Genomic DNA, 13,882 nt, shown 5'->3' with positions numbered 1-13,882 from the left:
TTTTGTTTTCTGGGAAGTGGAGACTAGGAATGGTGCTCTACTTAGCTCACAGGACTGTCAGGAGGATCATTTGGGACAATGCTTTTTTCTACTCATTCACTCATTTACACATGCATTACTTCATCAAACATTTACAAACACTCGATTCCAGAAATAGCAGAAGAGACTGGGTCTACACAAGCATATAAAACACCATCCCCGAGCCTGAACCATAGGCCAGATCCATAGGCATAAACAGCCGATGCAATTAGCGGAGCAGAAAAATGAATTCAAACCTGCGTAGTGGCAGGGAGGATGGCTCACTCTGCTGAAGGAGGCTGTCCCTCTGCACATGGTGCTGACCCTCTGCACAATCGTAAAGGAAAAGTTGAGGTTGGTCAAGTGATGCACCAGAAAGAGAGTATGTTTTGCTGCAAAATGTTATATACATAAAATCTAAACTTTTTAAAAGAAAAAAAAAAAAAGCTCGAATTTGGGTAAAGAAATTTGGGTAAAAAATCCTTTGATTTTACTGGTGCATATGTTCTATGTTTACTAATACATGTCTGTATGAAAAGGTATTTGAATTCGAATTCTAGCCCTGCCACCTACTAAGGTGTTACTGAAAGATAAAACTGAACTTTTCTGGGTCAGTTTCCTTACCTGTAAAGGTCAGATAATTATGATATCTATTTTATAGTGTTGTGAAGATGATTCGAGTTTGTACACAAACTGCTTGTAATCGTGTCTGACTACCCAACAGGAAAAACACACAATAAACCCAGCTATTAGTATAATAACTGTGATGCTATTTTCATTATTGTTGTTATTATTATTGATAGAATTTATTCCTCTGTGGAAATGCTCTTGCTCAATGGGAGGTCTTGGGATTCATAATCATCAAATGTAACAGCTTAAGTCCAGCCAATCCATGTAACATTTTTTTCCTCAGTAATTTAACATCACCCGGGATGAGAGGTTAACACAGCATCTCTCATCCCTCCAGCACTGGGCAGCCTCATGGTTGGTGCCAACTGTGCTGGGTGCCTCTCACAACAGATATCACTCAAGTCCATGAGGACAGCCCCCGCTGACTTTCTCCTTCGGCTCAGTCATACCCTCCTAAAACGTATTTAGCAAGTTCTAACTGGCATGCTTTCATCAGTGCTCTCATACAATCCAGTCAGTGTTATATGCAAAAGGAACTGGGGAGAACATGTTCTCTTGTTCCTTCACTCTACGGGTAGTAAATCTGAGGACCCTAGAGAGAAAGAGCCCTGCCTGTTGTCACAGAGGTAATTAATGGAAGGGATAAATTCAGAACACAAACCTGCCTAGTCCCGGGCCCGGTCTTTTTTTTTTTTTTTTTTTTTTTCCCCCATTGCCTTGCCCTGCTTCTGAATTACCATGTGGACAATAACAATTAGACACAGCATAACACTAAAAATGTGTCAGATTTACATCGTTGTGGCTTTTTATTTCAGTCTCAGCAAACACTATTCTGTTACACACATTGGTTTTAAAACCCAGGTTTAACAGCCAGGGTGCATGGATTGAGGGGGTAATAATGCACACATTAATAACCATAATGGTAGAACTGACAATTATATGGCACATTACAGTTCACAAAGTATTGTACACACATTGGTTCAATTGTTTTCTCTTCAGCATAAATAAACACAAATTTTGGCAATGGAAAGAAGATTCTGGCATACTCCTAGACTCAGTGTGGACAGTACATTCCTATTTTTCCAGTCTCCAGTCATGGCATATCTTTCATATGAAGCTTGTGCTTCTCATGAGTTAAGTAAACAATATTTAAATCTCACAGCCTTAAATCTTAAATCTCAGAACCTCCTGTTTAACTGGACTGTCCTTTAATCCTTAATAGTGTCCTTAATAGTGTGTGTGTGGGGGGGATAGTGTGTGTGTGTGTGTGTGTGTGTGTGTGTGTGTGTGTGCATATGTGCTATCTTTCCAACCACTAGGAGCTCCTTTGGAACAACTGTCTCAGCAGTTACAGAGGAACTTGGTTCTAGGCAAATAGAAGACTCTCAGACATACCTGTGAATCCGTGGGTTGGATAAGGTTCATACAGAATGTCTAAGAATGAAGTTTTTATAGTATTGAGAACCATTATTGTATTTAAGAGTTTGGAATGGTTTTCAGCAAGGGATCAAGGATGAACAGAAAGTAAACAATATAATATCTAGAACATACTCTATATAATTTGTGAGGAAAGTGAAAAGGAAATTCAGATAAAGGATTTTTAAAAAGATTTTACTGATTTGACAGAGAGAGAGGCAGCAAGAGAGGGAATACAACCAGGGGAAGTGGGAGAGGGAGGGAGAAGTGGCTTGAGAAGGGAGGCCAATGTGGGGCTCCATTCCAGGACCCTGGATCATGTCCCCAGCTGAGGGCAGATGCCCAATGACTGAGCCGTCCAGGCACCCCCGGATAAAGGATTGATTGAAGATTTATATGTATGCAGCTTGTTAAGAAACTGGGAAAATCTTTGTGAATGGGTTCATCTGGGGTGGTGAAATTCATGTATTTGTCCAACAGATATTTAATAATGAGTGCCTCCAAAGTACAACTCCTAAAATCCTTCAACAAACTCTTTTCCAAAACATTTCCTCCTTTAGTCTCAATAAATCTCCCTAAGATTCAACCGGCTGATCCAGTCCCAAACTGCGATTTAATTGTTACATGATTGTTCTCCCTCAGTCCAACACTTAGAATCATTACAAAGCCTTTCAGTTAAACTTTCAAAACACACACTGCTCACTGCTCTCCATCTCCACAACCCCAGTTCATGGCCCATTTCTTGCCTTGACTCCCACAATTCCTTTTGAATTAGCACCATGATTAATTTTCATTCCCTGTAATCTAATCTTTCACTCTTCAAATGCATTTTTCTCAAATAAATAACCCTTTCATGGTTCCGTAAGTTTTGACAAATGCACACAAAACAAGTTTCATTACTCCCCAAGATTCCCTCTCACTGTTCCTTTTCAGCATAACCCATCCTTTCACTCATGGTTCCTGGAAACCACCGATCTACTTTCTGTTTCAGCACTTTTGTCTTTTCTACCAGAAATGGTATCCTATGTCCTATAACCTTTTAAGTCTGGCTTCTGTCACTCAGAAAAACATATTTTGCTCATGTTGTTGTGTCTACCCCATTTTGTTTTGTCTATGTTTGTTTTTCCTGCTGAGTTGCATCCTATTATAGAGATAGGATGCGATTTGTTTATCTGTTCATGAATTACAGGTTATTTGGGTGATTTCCAGTTCAGAATGAGAATGAAGTTACATTGGATTTTTTTGAAACATAACTGTATTTCTCATTATTAATTTCCTTTGTTAGGAGTCATACGGTATGAACACATTTGACTTTATAAGAAACTGCCAAACTGTTTTCCAAAGTGGCTTTACAATTTTTCACACTCATGAGAAATGTAGGAGAAAGCTCCAGTTGCTCTGTATTTCTGCCAGGATTTGAGCACTTGGAGCATATATATATAGTCTAAATATAATTGCACATCTTTTCGTTTCACGTATCTATATCTGTAGATATAGAGATAGTATTTTTGTATATATAGTATTATATATTATAATGTTACATATAATATGCAATGTTGAGCATCTTTTCATGTGCTTATTTGCCATCTGTATTTTTTTTTTTTTTGGTGAAAATTTGTTATATATTCTTTGTCAGTATGAGTTTTGCAAATATTTTATCCACACCATGTCTGGTCTTTTACTCTCTTAGCAGGGTCTTTCACAGAGAGGAGTTTTAAAATTTGATTAAGTTTAATTTATCTTCTTTTTTTTTTCTAGATCGTGATTTTTCATGTCATAGTTAAAATATCTTCACTTGGCCCAAAATCACAAAGTTTTATAGTTTTAGGTTTTCATAGTCAAATCCGTTATCAGTTTAGAGTCACTTATTTTGTAAAAGGTATATAATACGTGTTAAGGTCTTTTTCTCTCTTTCTTTCTTTCATTTTTCTGTTTAGAAGAGGGGAGGGATCTTTTTTCTCAATTCTTTAAGCACCACATATTAGAAAGCCTACATTCCCCCACTGAACTCCCTTTTCATTTTTGACAGATATAGGGGTTTATACCTACATCTCTGTTCTACTTCATTGCTCTATATATCTACCCTGTCATTAATGCCACACTATCTAGATATTTATTTATTTATTTATTTATTTATTTCTTGTAATATGTCTTAAGATCAGGGAGATTGTATCTTATAACTTTCTTCTTTTTCAAAATTATGTTGGTTATTTCAGTCTTTGACTCTTCAAATGAACTTTATAATCAACTTGTGAATATTTGTTTAAAAAAAAAAAAACCTACCTTATGTGATTTTAATTGATCTTCCATTAAATATATGGATCTATTGGGGGGGAGAACTGATATCTTAATGTTGCGTCTTCAAATCCCTGAACTCAGTATATTCCTCTATTTAAATCCACATTGATGGGTTTCTGGGTGGCTCAGTGGGTTAAGCCTCTGCCTTTGGCTCAGGTCCTGATCTCAGGTCCCGGGATTGAGTCCTGCATCAGGCTTTCGGCTCAGCAGGGGACTTGCTTCCCCCTCTCTCTCTGCCTGCCTCTCTGTCTACTTGTCATCTCTCTCTGTGTTAAATAAATGAATAAAATCTTTAAAAAATGAATCCATATTGACTTCTTTTTACCAGTGTATTATAGTTTTCACTGCACATATTTGATTAGTTTTTAACAAGATTTTATTTATTTATTTGTCAGAATGAGAGAGAGAGAGAGAGGGAAATCACAAGCAGGGGGAGCAGCAGAAGGAGAGGGAGAAGTGGGATCCCCACTGAGCAGGGAGCCTGATATGGGGCTTGATCCTAGGATTAAGCCCTGTGTTGGGCTCTCTGCTCAGTGGGGAGTGTGCTTCCTCCTCTCTCTCTCTCTGCCTGCCTCTCTGCCTGCTTGTGATCTCTCTGTCAAAATAAATAGATAAAATCTTTAAAATCTTCTTGGTAAATTGACTGTTATATAATTGTGTAATTTTTCTCTTTATTCCTGATAATTTTTATTGTGCTAAGGTCTACTTTCTTTGATATTAATATTAGCACTTAACCTTTCTTTAGATTAATGATTTTTTTGGTAATATTACACTTTATTTCATTTTAAAACTTTTACCTATTTGCCTCTTTATGTTAGAGTTTTTTAATGTAAATATATATGTATGTAATATGCATACAGTTTAAATATAATATAAATAATATATACAATATATATTAAAACAACCTAATACCGTATATATTAGGTTGTTTTAATATTCTCCAACCTGACAGATTAAGATTCCCAATAACTGTCTTTAGATCATTTTCATTTATTGTGTTATTGATATGGTAGGATTTAGGTTTGCTATTTATCATTGGTTTTATGTTTGTCCTTCCTAAGTTTTGTTTCTCTGTTCTCCCTTTCCTGCTTTCACTTTATTCAGGTGAATTTTTATCCCTTGGATTTTTTTCATATACTGTTGAATTTATTTTATATATTTATTGTGTTTGTTCTAAGGATTAAACTTTTATTGTGTACATAATGTTATTATTTTAGTAGTTCAAGAGTCAGAAGTTTTGCAACCATACCAGTATCTTTATCATTCCCCTCTGACATTTATGTTATGGTGTTACATGCACTACTTTCACAATGAATACCCTGCCAAACAATATTATCATTTTTACTTTCAATACTCATGCATATTTTCAAGGATTTAAGAGGAGAAAACAGACTTTTATATTAACCCATATATTTACAATTTATGTTGTTTTTACTTTTTTTGAAAGATTTTATTTATTTATTTGAGAGAGAGAGCAAGCATGAGTGCTGGGAAGAGGTAAACAGAGAGGGAGAAGCAGACTTCTCACTAAGCAGGGAGCCACATGTTAGGCTCAATCCCAGGCTCCCAGGATCATGAGCTGAGCTGAAGGCAGATGCATAACTGACTGAGCCATCTAAGCATATTTTTACTTTTATTTTGAAAGGCCCAAGTTTCCCTTTAATATAAAGACAATATTTAATATATTTTTTAGATCAGAATTTCTGAAAATTCTGAGTTGTCCTTCATCTAAAATTTATTTTGTGATCACTTCTATTAAATATTTCCACTGGATATGAATTCCAACATTTTTCTTTCAGCATATTTAAAAAAAAGTAAAAGATTTTACTTATTTATTTGACAGAGTCAGCGAGAGAGGGAATACAAGCAGGGGGAGTGGGAGAGGGAATACAAGCAGGGGGAGTGGGAGAGGGATAAGCAGGCTTCCCGCTCAGTGGGAAGCCTGCTGCGGGGCTTGATTCCAGGATCCTGGGATCGTGAACTGAGAGGAAGGCAGACTCTTATCGATCGGGCTACCCAGGTGCCACTTCTTTCAACATTTTATTTATTTTATTTTTCTTTCAGCATTTCAAAGTGTTGTTCCACTTTCTTTTGTCTTCCATAGTTTCTGATGATAAATCTGTTTTTTTAACCACTGTTCCTCTACATGATGTAATGTGTTGTATTTCTCTAGTTCCACAAAGTACTGTTTTTATTTTATTTTTTTTGTCTTTTATTTTCAAAATACTGATTTGATTATAATGTTTAGGCATTGTTTTCTTTAGTTTTTATGTTTGGGATTGACTGTGTTCCTTGAAATTGCAAATTTATATCTTTCATGATATAAGGGAAGTTTTTGGGTCATTATTTACTCAAAACTTTTTCTGCACCCTCCTCACTCCAGTTGGGATTTCAATGACATGTCCATGGACATGCATTAGTGTGGCTTAGGACTGCCATCAGAGCTAAGCCACAGAGTAAGAAAAAAATAAGTAAATTCAACCCTACAATGTCTGCTATCTGAGTTTTGTTTGACTCTTTCCTACACTCTATTTTATTTGATTTTCAGAGTTTTCAAATTGTTTTGTTTTATATAAATTTTTTGTTTTATATAAAGTTTTAGGGTAATCCCTAGCACAGATTTACTGTGTCCTGAGCTGGAATTTATAGTTTTTCACATGATTGACAGTATCCTTTGAAAAATGTATTTTAGATTTTTTATTCCTTGGCTTAAAATCCTTCAACCATTTCTTCTTCATTGGGAATATATCATTACGTTTTAAAAGTAGGACATTCTAGACTATAAGTCTTTCCCTCAATCAGCACACTGCAATCATACTTCACATTTTTTTTATCACTCTCATTTTTTTTCTTAAGTACAGAATGACACTCCTTTCCTATCTTGGAGTCTTTGAACTTATTCTTTTTGTATAAAACATCTAGTATCTCAGAATATATTTGGAGATGGAGACTTGAAAGAGATAATTATGATTAAACAATATCACATAAGTAAGCATTGATCTAATCTGACTAGTGTCCTTATAAGAAGATGACATTTGGACAAAGAAAGACATACTAGGGCTGTGTGTGCACAGAGAGACAACCATATGAAGAGGCAGCAACAGGTGGTCATCTATAAGTCAAGGAGAGAGGCCTCAGAGGAAACCAAGTCTGCTGCACTATGATATTGGACTTCAAAGCCTCTAGAGTGGTGAAAAACCAATTCTTCTTTATTGAGCCATGCTGTTTACATTATTTCATTATGACAGCCCTAGAAAACTAATACAGATTTCAGGACTGAGAAGTGAGGTGCTACTATTAAAAAAAGGAATACCTGGGGGGCTCAGTGGGTTAAGCCTCTGCTTTGGGCTCAGGTCATGATCTCAGGGTCCTGGGATCAGGCCCTGCCTTGGGCTTTCTGCTTAGCAGGGAGCCTATTTCTCCTTCTCTTTCTGCTTGCTGCTCAGACTACTTCTGATCTCTCGCTCTCTCTCTCTCCCTTTCTCTGTCAAATAAATAAATAAAATCTTAAAAAAAAAAAAAAAAAGAAAAGAAAAGAAAAACTAAAAATGTGGCAATGACCCTGGAATTGGCTGATGGGTAGACACTAGAAATGTTTTGAGGTGCATGCTCAAAAAAGTCTAGAAGGGATTGATGCTAGGAATATGAACATTAAAGATGATTCTGGTGAATTCTCAGACAGAAATAGGGAGCACATTATTGGAAACTGGAGGGAAAATGATCCCTGTTATAAAGTGGCAAGTAACTTGACCAAATCATATTCTATGTTTTGAGGAAAGCAGAGATTTTGTAAGTGACCTATCTGTAAGTTTATTTCTAAGCAAAATATTGAGGCCTACCCTGGTTTCTTCTTACTGTGCTTAGGAAAATATGAGAGGAGAGAGATAATTGAAAGAAGTGTTAAGCAAAAATGAATCAGAACTTGAAGATTTGGAAACTTCTCCGTCTATCCATATCAGAAAAAACATGAGGTAATGTGTTCTGGAGAGCACACCAAGAGCATTGCTGGAGGAAAAAAAAAAAAATCATTTGCTGAAGAGATTATGGGTGTGACTCATGGATCTAACCAGGCATCTCAGCAGAAGCCAGAAATAGAGATGGAGTTATAGAAACAGAAACACAGAAACAGAGCCAGCTGGGAATGCTGGGGACAAAAATGGAGCAAAATGTAGGAAGGTTGTCAGAATTCCATGATTGTATGGGATAAACCAATAGAGTGATCTAGCTATAAAAATACAGTGTTCTTCCAAAAAAAATAGAAGAATGACTCCAAAGGTGAGACTATCTCCTTCAAAGCTCTAGCAAGTGAGGCTAACTCCTTCGATGACTGCCAGCCTTCAGAACTATGAGAAAATAAATTTCTGTTGTTAAAATATTCCAGTCTATGGTATTTTGTTATGGAAGTCCTAGTAAACTAATATAGTAATGAATACAATTGTGTTCTAAGAAAAGAAGTGTCCAAGTCCTAACTTCTAGTACATATGAATGTGATCTTATATAGAAATAGGGTCTTTGCAGACCCAATTAATATAAGGAATAAAAAGTAGTCATACTAAATTTGAGTGGGCCCTAAGTCAGATGAGACTATCCTTATAAGAGACAGAAAGGGAGAGAACACAGTATAATCATTTATATTGTATGTCAACTTGACTGGGCCACAAGATTCCTCAGATATTTGGCTAAACATATTTCGGGCAAGCTATAATGGTGTTTCTAGATTAGATTAACATTTGAATCTATAGACTGAGTAAAGCAGATTACCCTTCCCAGTGTGGGTGGGACACATCAAATCCACTGGAGGTTTGAATAGAATAAAAAGCTGGGTAAGAAACAATTCTCTTTCTGTTTGACTGTCTTCAAGCTGGGAACATTGATCATTTTTGCCTTTGGATTTGGGCTCAGGTTGGAAATTACACTATCAGTTCTCCTGGTTCTCATACCTTTGATTTGGACTGGAACAATACTGTGGGCTTTGCTGGGTTTCTGACTTCCCAGCTACGGATCTTGGGACTTCTTAGCTTCTATAAGTACATGATCTAATTTTTATATGTATAAACTATTGGTTCTGTTTCTTGGAAACACAGACTAATATACACATAGACATGATTTCCATGTGAAGATAGAGGCGGAGTTTGAACTTATGCTGCTACAAACCCAAGAATAGCAGGAGTAACCCAAATTTGAGAGTCAAGATAGTGTTATCTTCTAGAACTCTGGAAGGAGTGTGGTCCTGCTTATTCCTTGGTTGCAGAGTTCTGGTCTCTAGCACTGTGTGCTAGAACACTTCTGTGTGGAGCTGCCTGTGTGGCTCAGTGGGTTAAGCCTCTGCCTTCAGCTCGGGTCATGATCTCAGGGTCCTGGGATCAAGTCCTGCATCGGGTTCTCTGCTAGGTGGGGATCCTGCTCCTTCCTCTCTCTCTCTCTACTTGTGATCTCTCTCTGTCAAATAAATAAAATCTTTAAAAAAAAAAAAAGGAACACTTCTGTATTGTTTTAAGTCACTCAGCTTCTGGTAATTTGTTATGACCACCACGGGACACTAATACACATTCTCCAAAATTATATAGCCACTTGTGCAAATGCAAGGTTTGATCCTAGTCTGCTGGACTCCAAAGGCCCTGCTTTTATCACCACATATGGTACCTCATCAACTTAGCTTTCATAAGACAGACTTGAGTGGCAGTCATGAAGCTTTCTTTGGAAAACAGAATTTGTACAAAATGAGATCATTTTTTCCTTCTCATCATGTTTACAAACCCATTGACTTTTGTGTGACAGATACTGTGCTGAGCAGTGTGAGCAAAGTAAATAGAGATGTGGTTGGTGCTCATGGGGCTGCCAGTCTAGTAATGGCAACAGATCACAGAGAGATATTCTGATAAACTTGTAAATACCGATAATGATAAATACTGTAAAGTAAAGAAATAGGGCAGTAAGAATGATAGAATACATAGGACTATAGGTGACAAATTTAGACCTACCCAGAATTAAAATATATATATATAATATATATATTATATATATTATATATATATATATATTAATTTATTATTTGAGAGAGAAAAAGAGAGAGTGAGTGAGGTGGTGAGGGACAGAGGGAGAGGAAGAGAATCTAGCAGTCTCCTTGCTGAGCACAGAGCCTGACACAGGGCTTGATCTCATCATCCTGAAATCATAACCTGAGCTGAAGCCAAGTGTCAGATTCAATCAACCGAGCCACCCAGATGTTTCTAGACCTACCCCAAAATTTTCCCTCTGTATTATCAGGAATTTTATATTCATCTTCCTATCCAAAAGTAGCTTTTGAGTTGAAGCCAGTTTGATCTAATAATCTAAACTGAGACTGGTTTATATAGAGGGAGGGCTAGTGGCATGGGTTATGAGCCGTTTATTTTTTTAATTTTTTTTTATTTTATTGTAGACTAGAAAAAATAAATCAAATAACCCTCTCTTAAAATATCTAGGCATTCCCAACTGTGAGTTGCTTAAACTTTGCATGAGAGTACCTTAATGATATTCTAGTGGACAGTGTTGCAGTTTGAAAATTTGATATAAGGGAAACCAGAGACATATATTGTTAAAGGCTCCAAGATGCCCTTGGGCTATCCCCAGGGTAGGCAAGGTCTTGCTGCTTTCAGATCTACCTTGCTCATGGTTTCCAGAGTGATCTTCCTAAAGCAGATTTGGCACCAGCTTTCACCACTGATTAAAATTTCTCATTGCCCACCCACTGCCTCTAAGATAGTCACTGCCTCTAATATAGAGTCCAACTCCTTTGCCTGACACAGAAGTACCCTCTTGAGCTTGTTTCTGCTTTTTTCTCAATCTATGTCTTGTAACCTCCCCCATCATCAGTTTACTCCAGCAAAGCTCAGGTTCGCAATTAGCGCCCTCCAAGTGTCTCCACACATAGACACACAATTCATTTCTTTTTTTTTTTTTTTATCTTTGTCATATCCTATCCTGTACTTTTTATGCTCTCATCATCCTCAATGTTTAATTCAATCATATCCAGTCTCACTGTGTTATAATTCTTATCAAGTATGTTTTCCTAGTCAGACTATATGAGACTCAAGAATTGACTTCATATCTTTCAACAACTTTCAACAGAAGTGGGGAAAACAGTGGTATGTGACTTCTGAGATTGGGCCTGGACACCTCAGCCAAGAGCTTCAGCTAACTGCTAGATATGTATAAGGCTGTTTTGGATCATCCACTTAGGGTCAAGTTCTGGAATGGCAGTAGACACAAGAGTAACCCCAGGAAAGTCCTGTGGGAGGACTGCCCATCTGAACCGAGCCTGAATTACTGAGCCACAGAACTTTAAAAAGATCAACATGGTCATTGTTTCAAGTCACTAAATTTGGGGATGAGTTATTACACAGCAATCGATAAATGACACATGACTCTAGCTAGTTTAAGCCAACAGGATTTATTAAAGGCAGTAGGAGGTTCACAGAACCCTTAGGATGAAAGGAGAAGCAATGCTATGCGTTATCCAGTGGGGAAAGCAAAGCCAGGAACAACACAGCCAGGAGTGAAGCCCACCATGCTGGAAGCACAAACACCACCATCATTATCTGTTCTTTGCCACTGACCACACTCCACACAAGGTATGGGCAGCTCTAACCCCAACTGCCCCTTATGGCACTTTGGCCAGAAGAACAATCTTCTCAGGCTACTTTATTCACGCTACTCTCTTCCTCCCCCATCTCTTGCATGAATTGCCTGATTGGCTGAATGGAAGTCACATTCTGGTGCCCTCACAGCAAAGAAATCTGAGAAACTTAATGGTTTTTCTTGTTATTGTGGCTGTTTTGGTTGACAGTACTTTCTACTTCTTACTGTGAAAAATCAGCAAACTATGAAGAGGGTTTTAAAAAGATTTGGTCAGTCAAGAATAAAAGATCAAAGATATCTATGTATCCACCTTCACACTTACTTTGTATGTGGGTTTCAGTCCAATGGGACTATGTTACAAGACTTCAGAATTCTGGGTGCTCTGTAGTTATTTTTGTATTTTCTTATGCAGATTTCATTCCTGAATCTGTTGATTCCATTAGCCATGGTACTATATATCACCATACCAAAGTGATAGCAAGTAAGGTGTTAAAATATGTTCATTTGTTTAAGATAATGTCAGCAATGTGTTATTTTGAGAGGCAGTATTTCACAGTGATTATACTCAAAGAGTCTCTAAAACAAGTCTCTGAATCCCAGTGTCTCGTCTTACATGGATGCGCAATCTTGGGTAAGTTACTTAATATCTCTGTGCTCTAGTGGTTTTATTTTTTAAATCTATAAATTTATGCTAACTAATGTTATACCTAATAATATAATTTTTAATATGATATTATATATATCTAATTATTAATATAATTATAAAATTATAACTATAAAACCTTATTATAATTTTGTATAATTATACTTATAAGATATTATAATTATGTATAATTTCTATATAGGCACATATCTCAAACAGCATAACACATATATTGTAAATGTTATGAAAATGTTAGGTAGTATTATTCTCATTTATTATTTTCAGTAAATTCTTTAAAAAGTTTTTAGTTTTGAAGAAAAACAAAGTCACTAGAGAATAGTGATTCAACACAAAAACTGTTATGTTGAATCAGTAGATCTGATAGGGATGAGCTTTGTGATTCTTTTCCCTCTCTGCGAAACTTACACTCCAACTTATGTGTTATATGCTATCATTACATGCTTAAATCATAGTAGGGACTCAACCAATGTAAGCAGTAGTTCTTATAGTCATATACGCATGCAGTGTTTTCATTGCTCATAGAGTATGAAAGTTTCCAGATCCCATAAGAAAGGCATGTGGATGTGAGCTTTTTTCCCCCTCAAATTATATTATTTAATCTTTGCTGCAGTTCTATAAAGTATACAGTGCATGAAGGTACAAACCCATTACACAGATGAGACAAACATGGAGAGTCTCCATGACTTCTGAAATGTTATACATTATGATGATGATAGAGACAGTTTCAGAAGGCGTCTCCTGACCCCAAAGTTTATTCTCCTTTGTATACACTAGGGTGACTAGAATGAACTCCTACTGCAATGTTGTGAACATTTAGTTTGGTGTCCATTGCCTCCATATAAGAACTACTGAATGTAATAGAATTTTACATTGTTTAGAACACAAATTAAGTGTGCCCTAATCCAGTGAAGACTCAGGACCAACCAGCTGGAGGATATTATATGACAGCAACCCAAAGCCAAGATGTTTGGGAGCTGGAATAAATTTAATACCAATGGTTCTCAAACTTCATGGTACAGTGAACCCCCCTGGAGAGCATGTTAGACACATATTCTGGGTTTCCACCTCTCAAGGTTCTGGTTCAGCAGAACTGCTGTGGATACAGAGAATATGTATTTCTCTCAATTTTCCAAATGATGCTAGTACTGCCAGTTCAGGGATGACATTGTGAGAATCATTATCATAGAAACATCTAGGTCAGCTCAGCCATTTAAAAAATATGGAAATGCTCCACAA

The sequence above is a fragment of the Neovison vison genome, chromosome 11, assembly GCF_020171115.1.
Source record: "Neovison vison isolate M4711 chromosome 11, ASM_NN_V1, whole genome shotgun sequence".
In the NCBI taxonomy this organism is placed as follows: Eukaryota; Metazoa; Chordata; class Mammalia; order Carnivora; family Mustelidae; genus Neogale; species Neogale vison.
The sequence above is the reverse complement of the archived record's forward strand: the minus strand, read 5'-3'. Positions refer to the sequence as shown.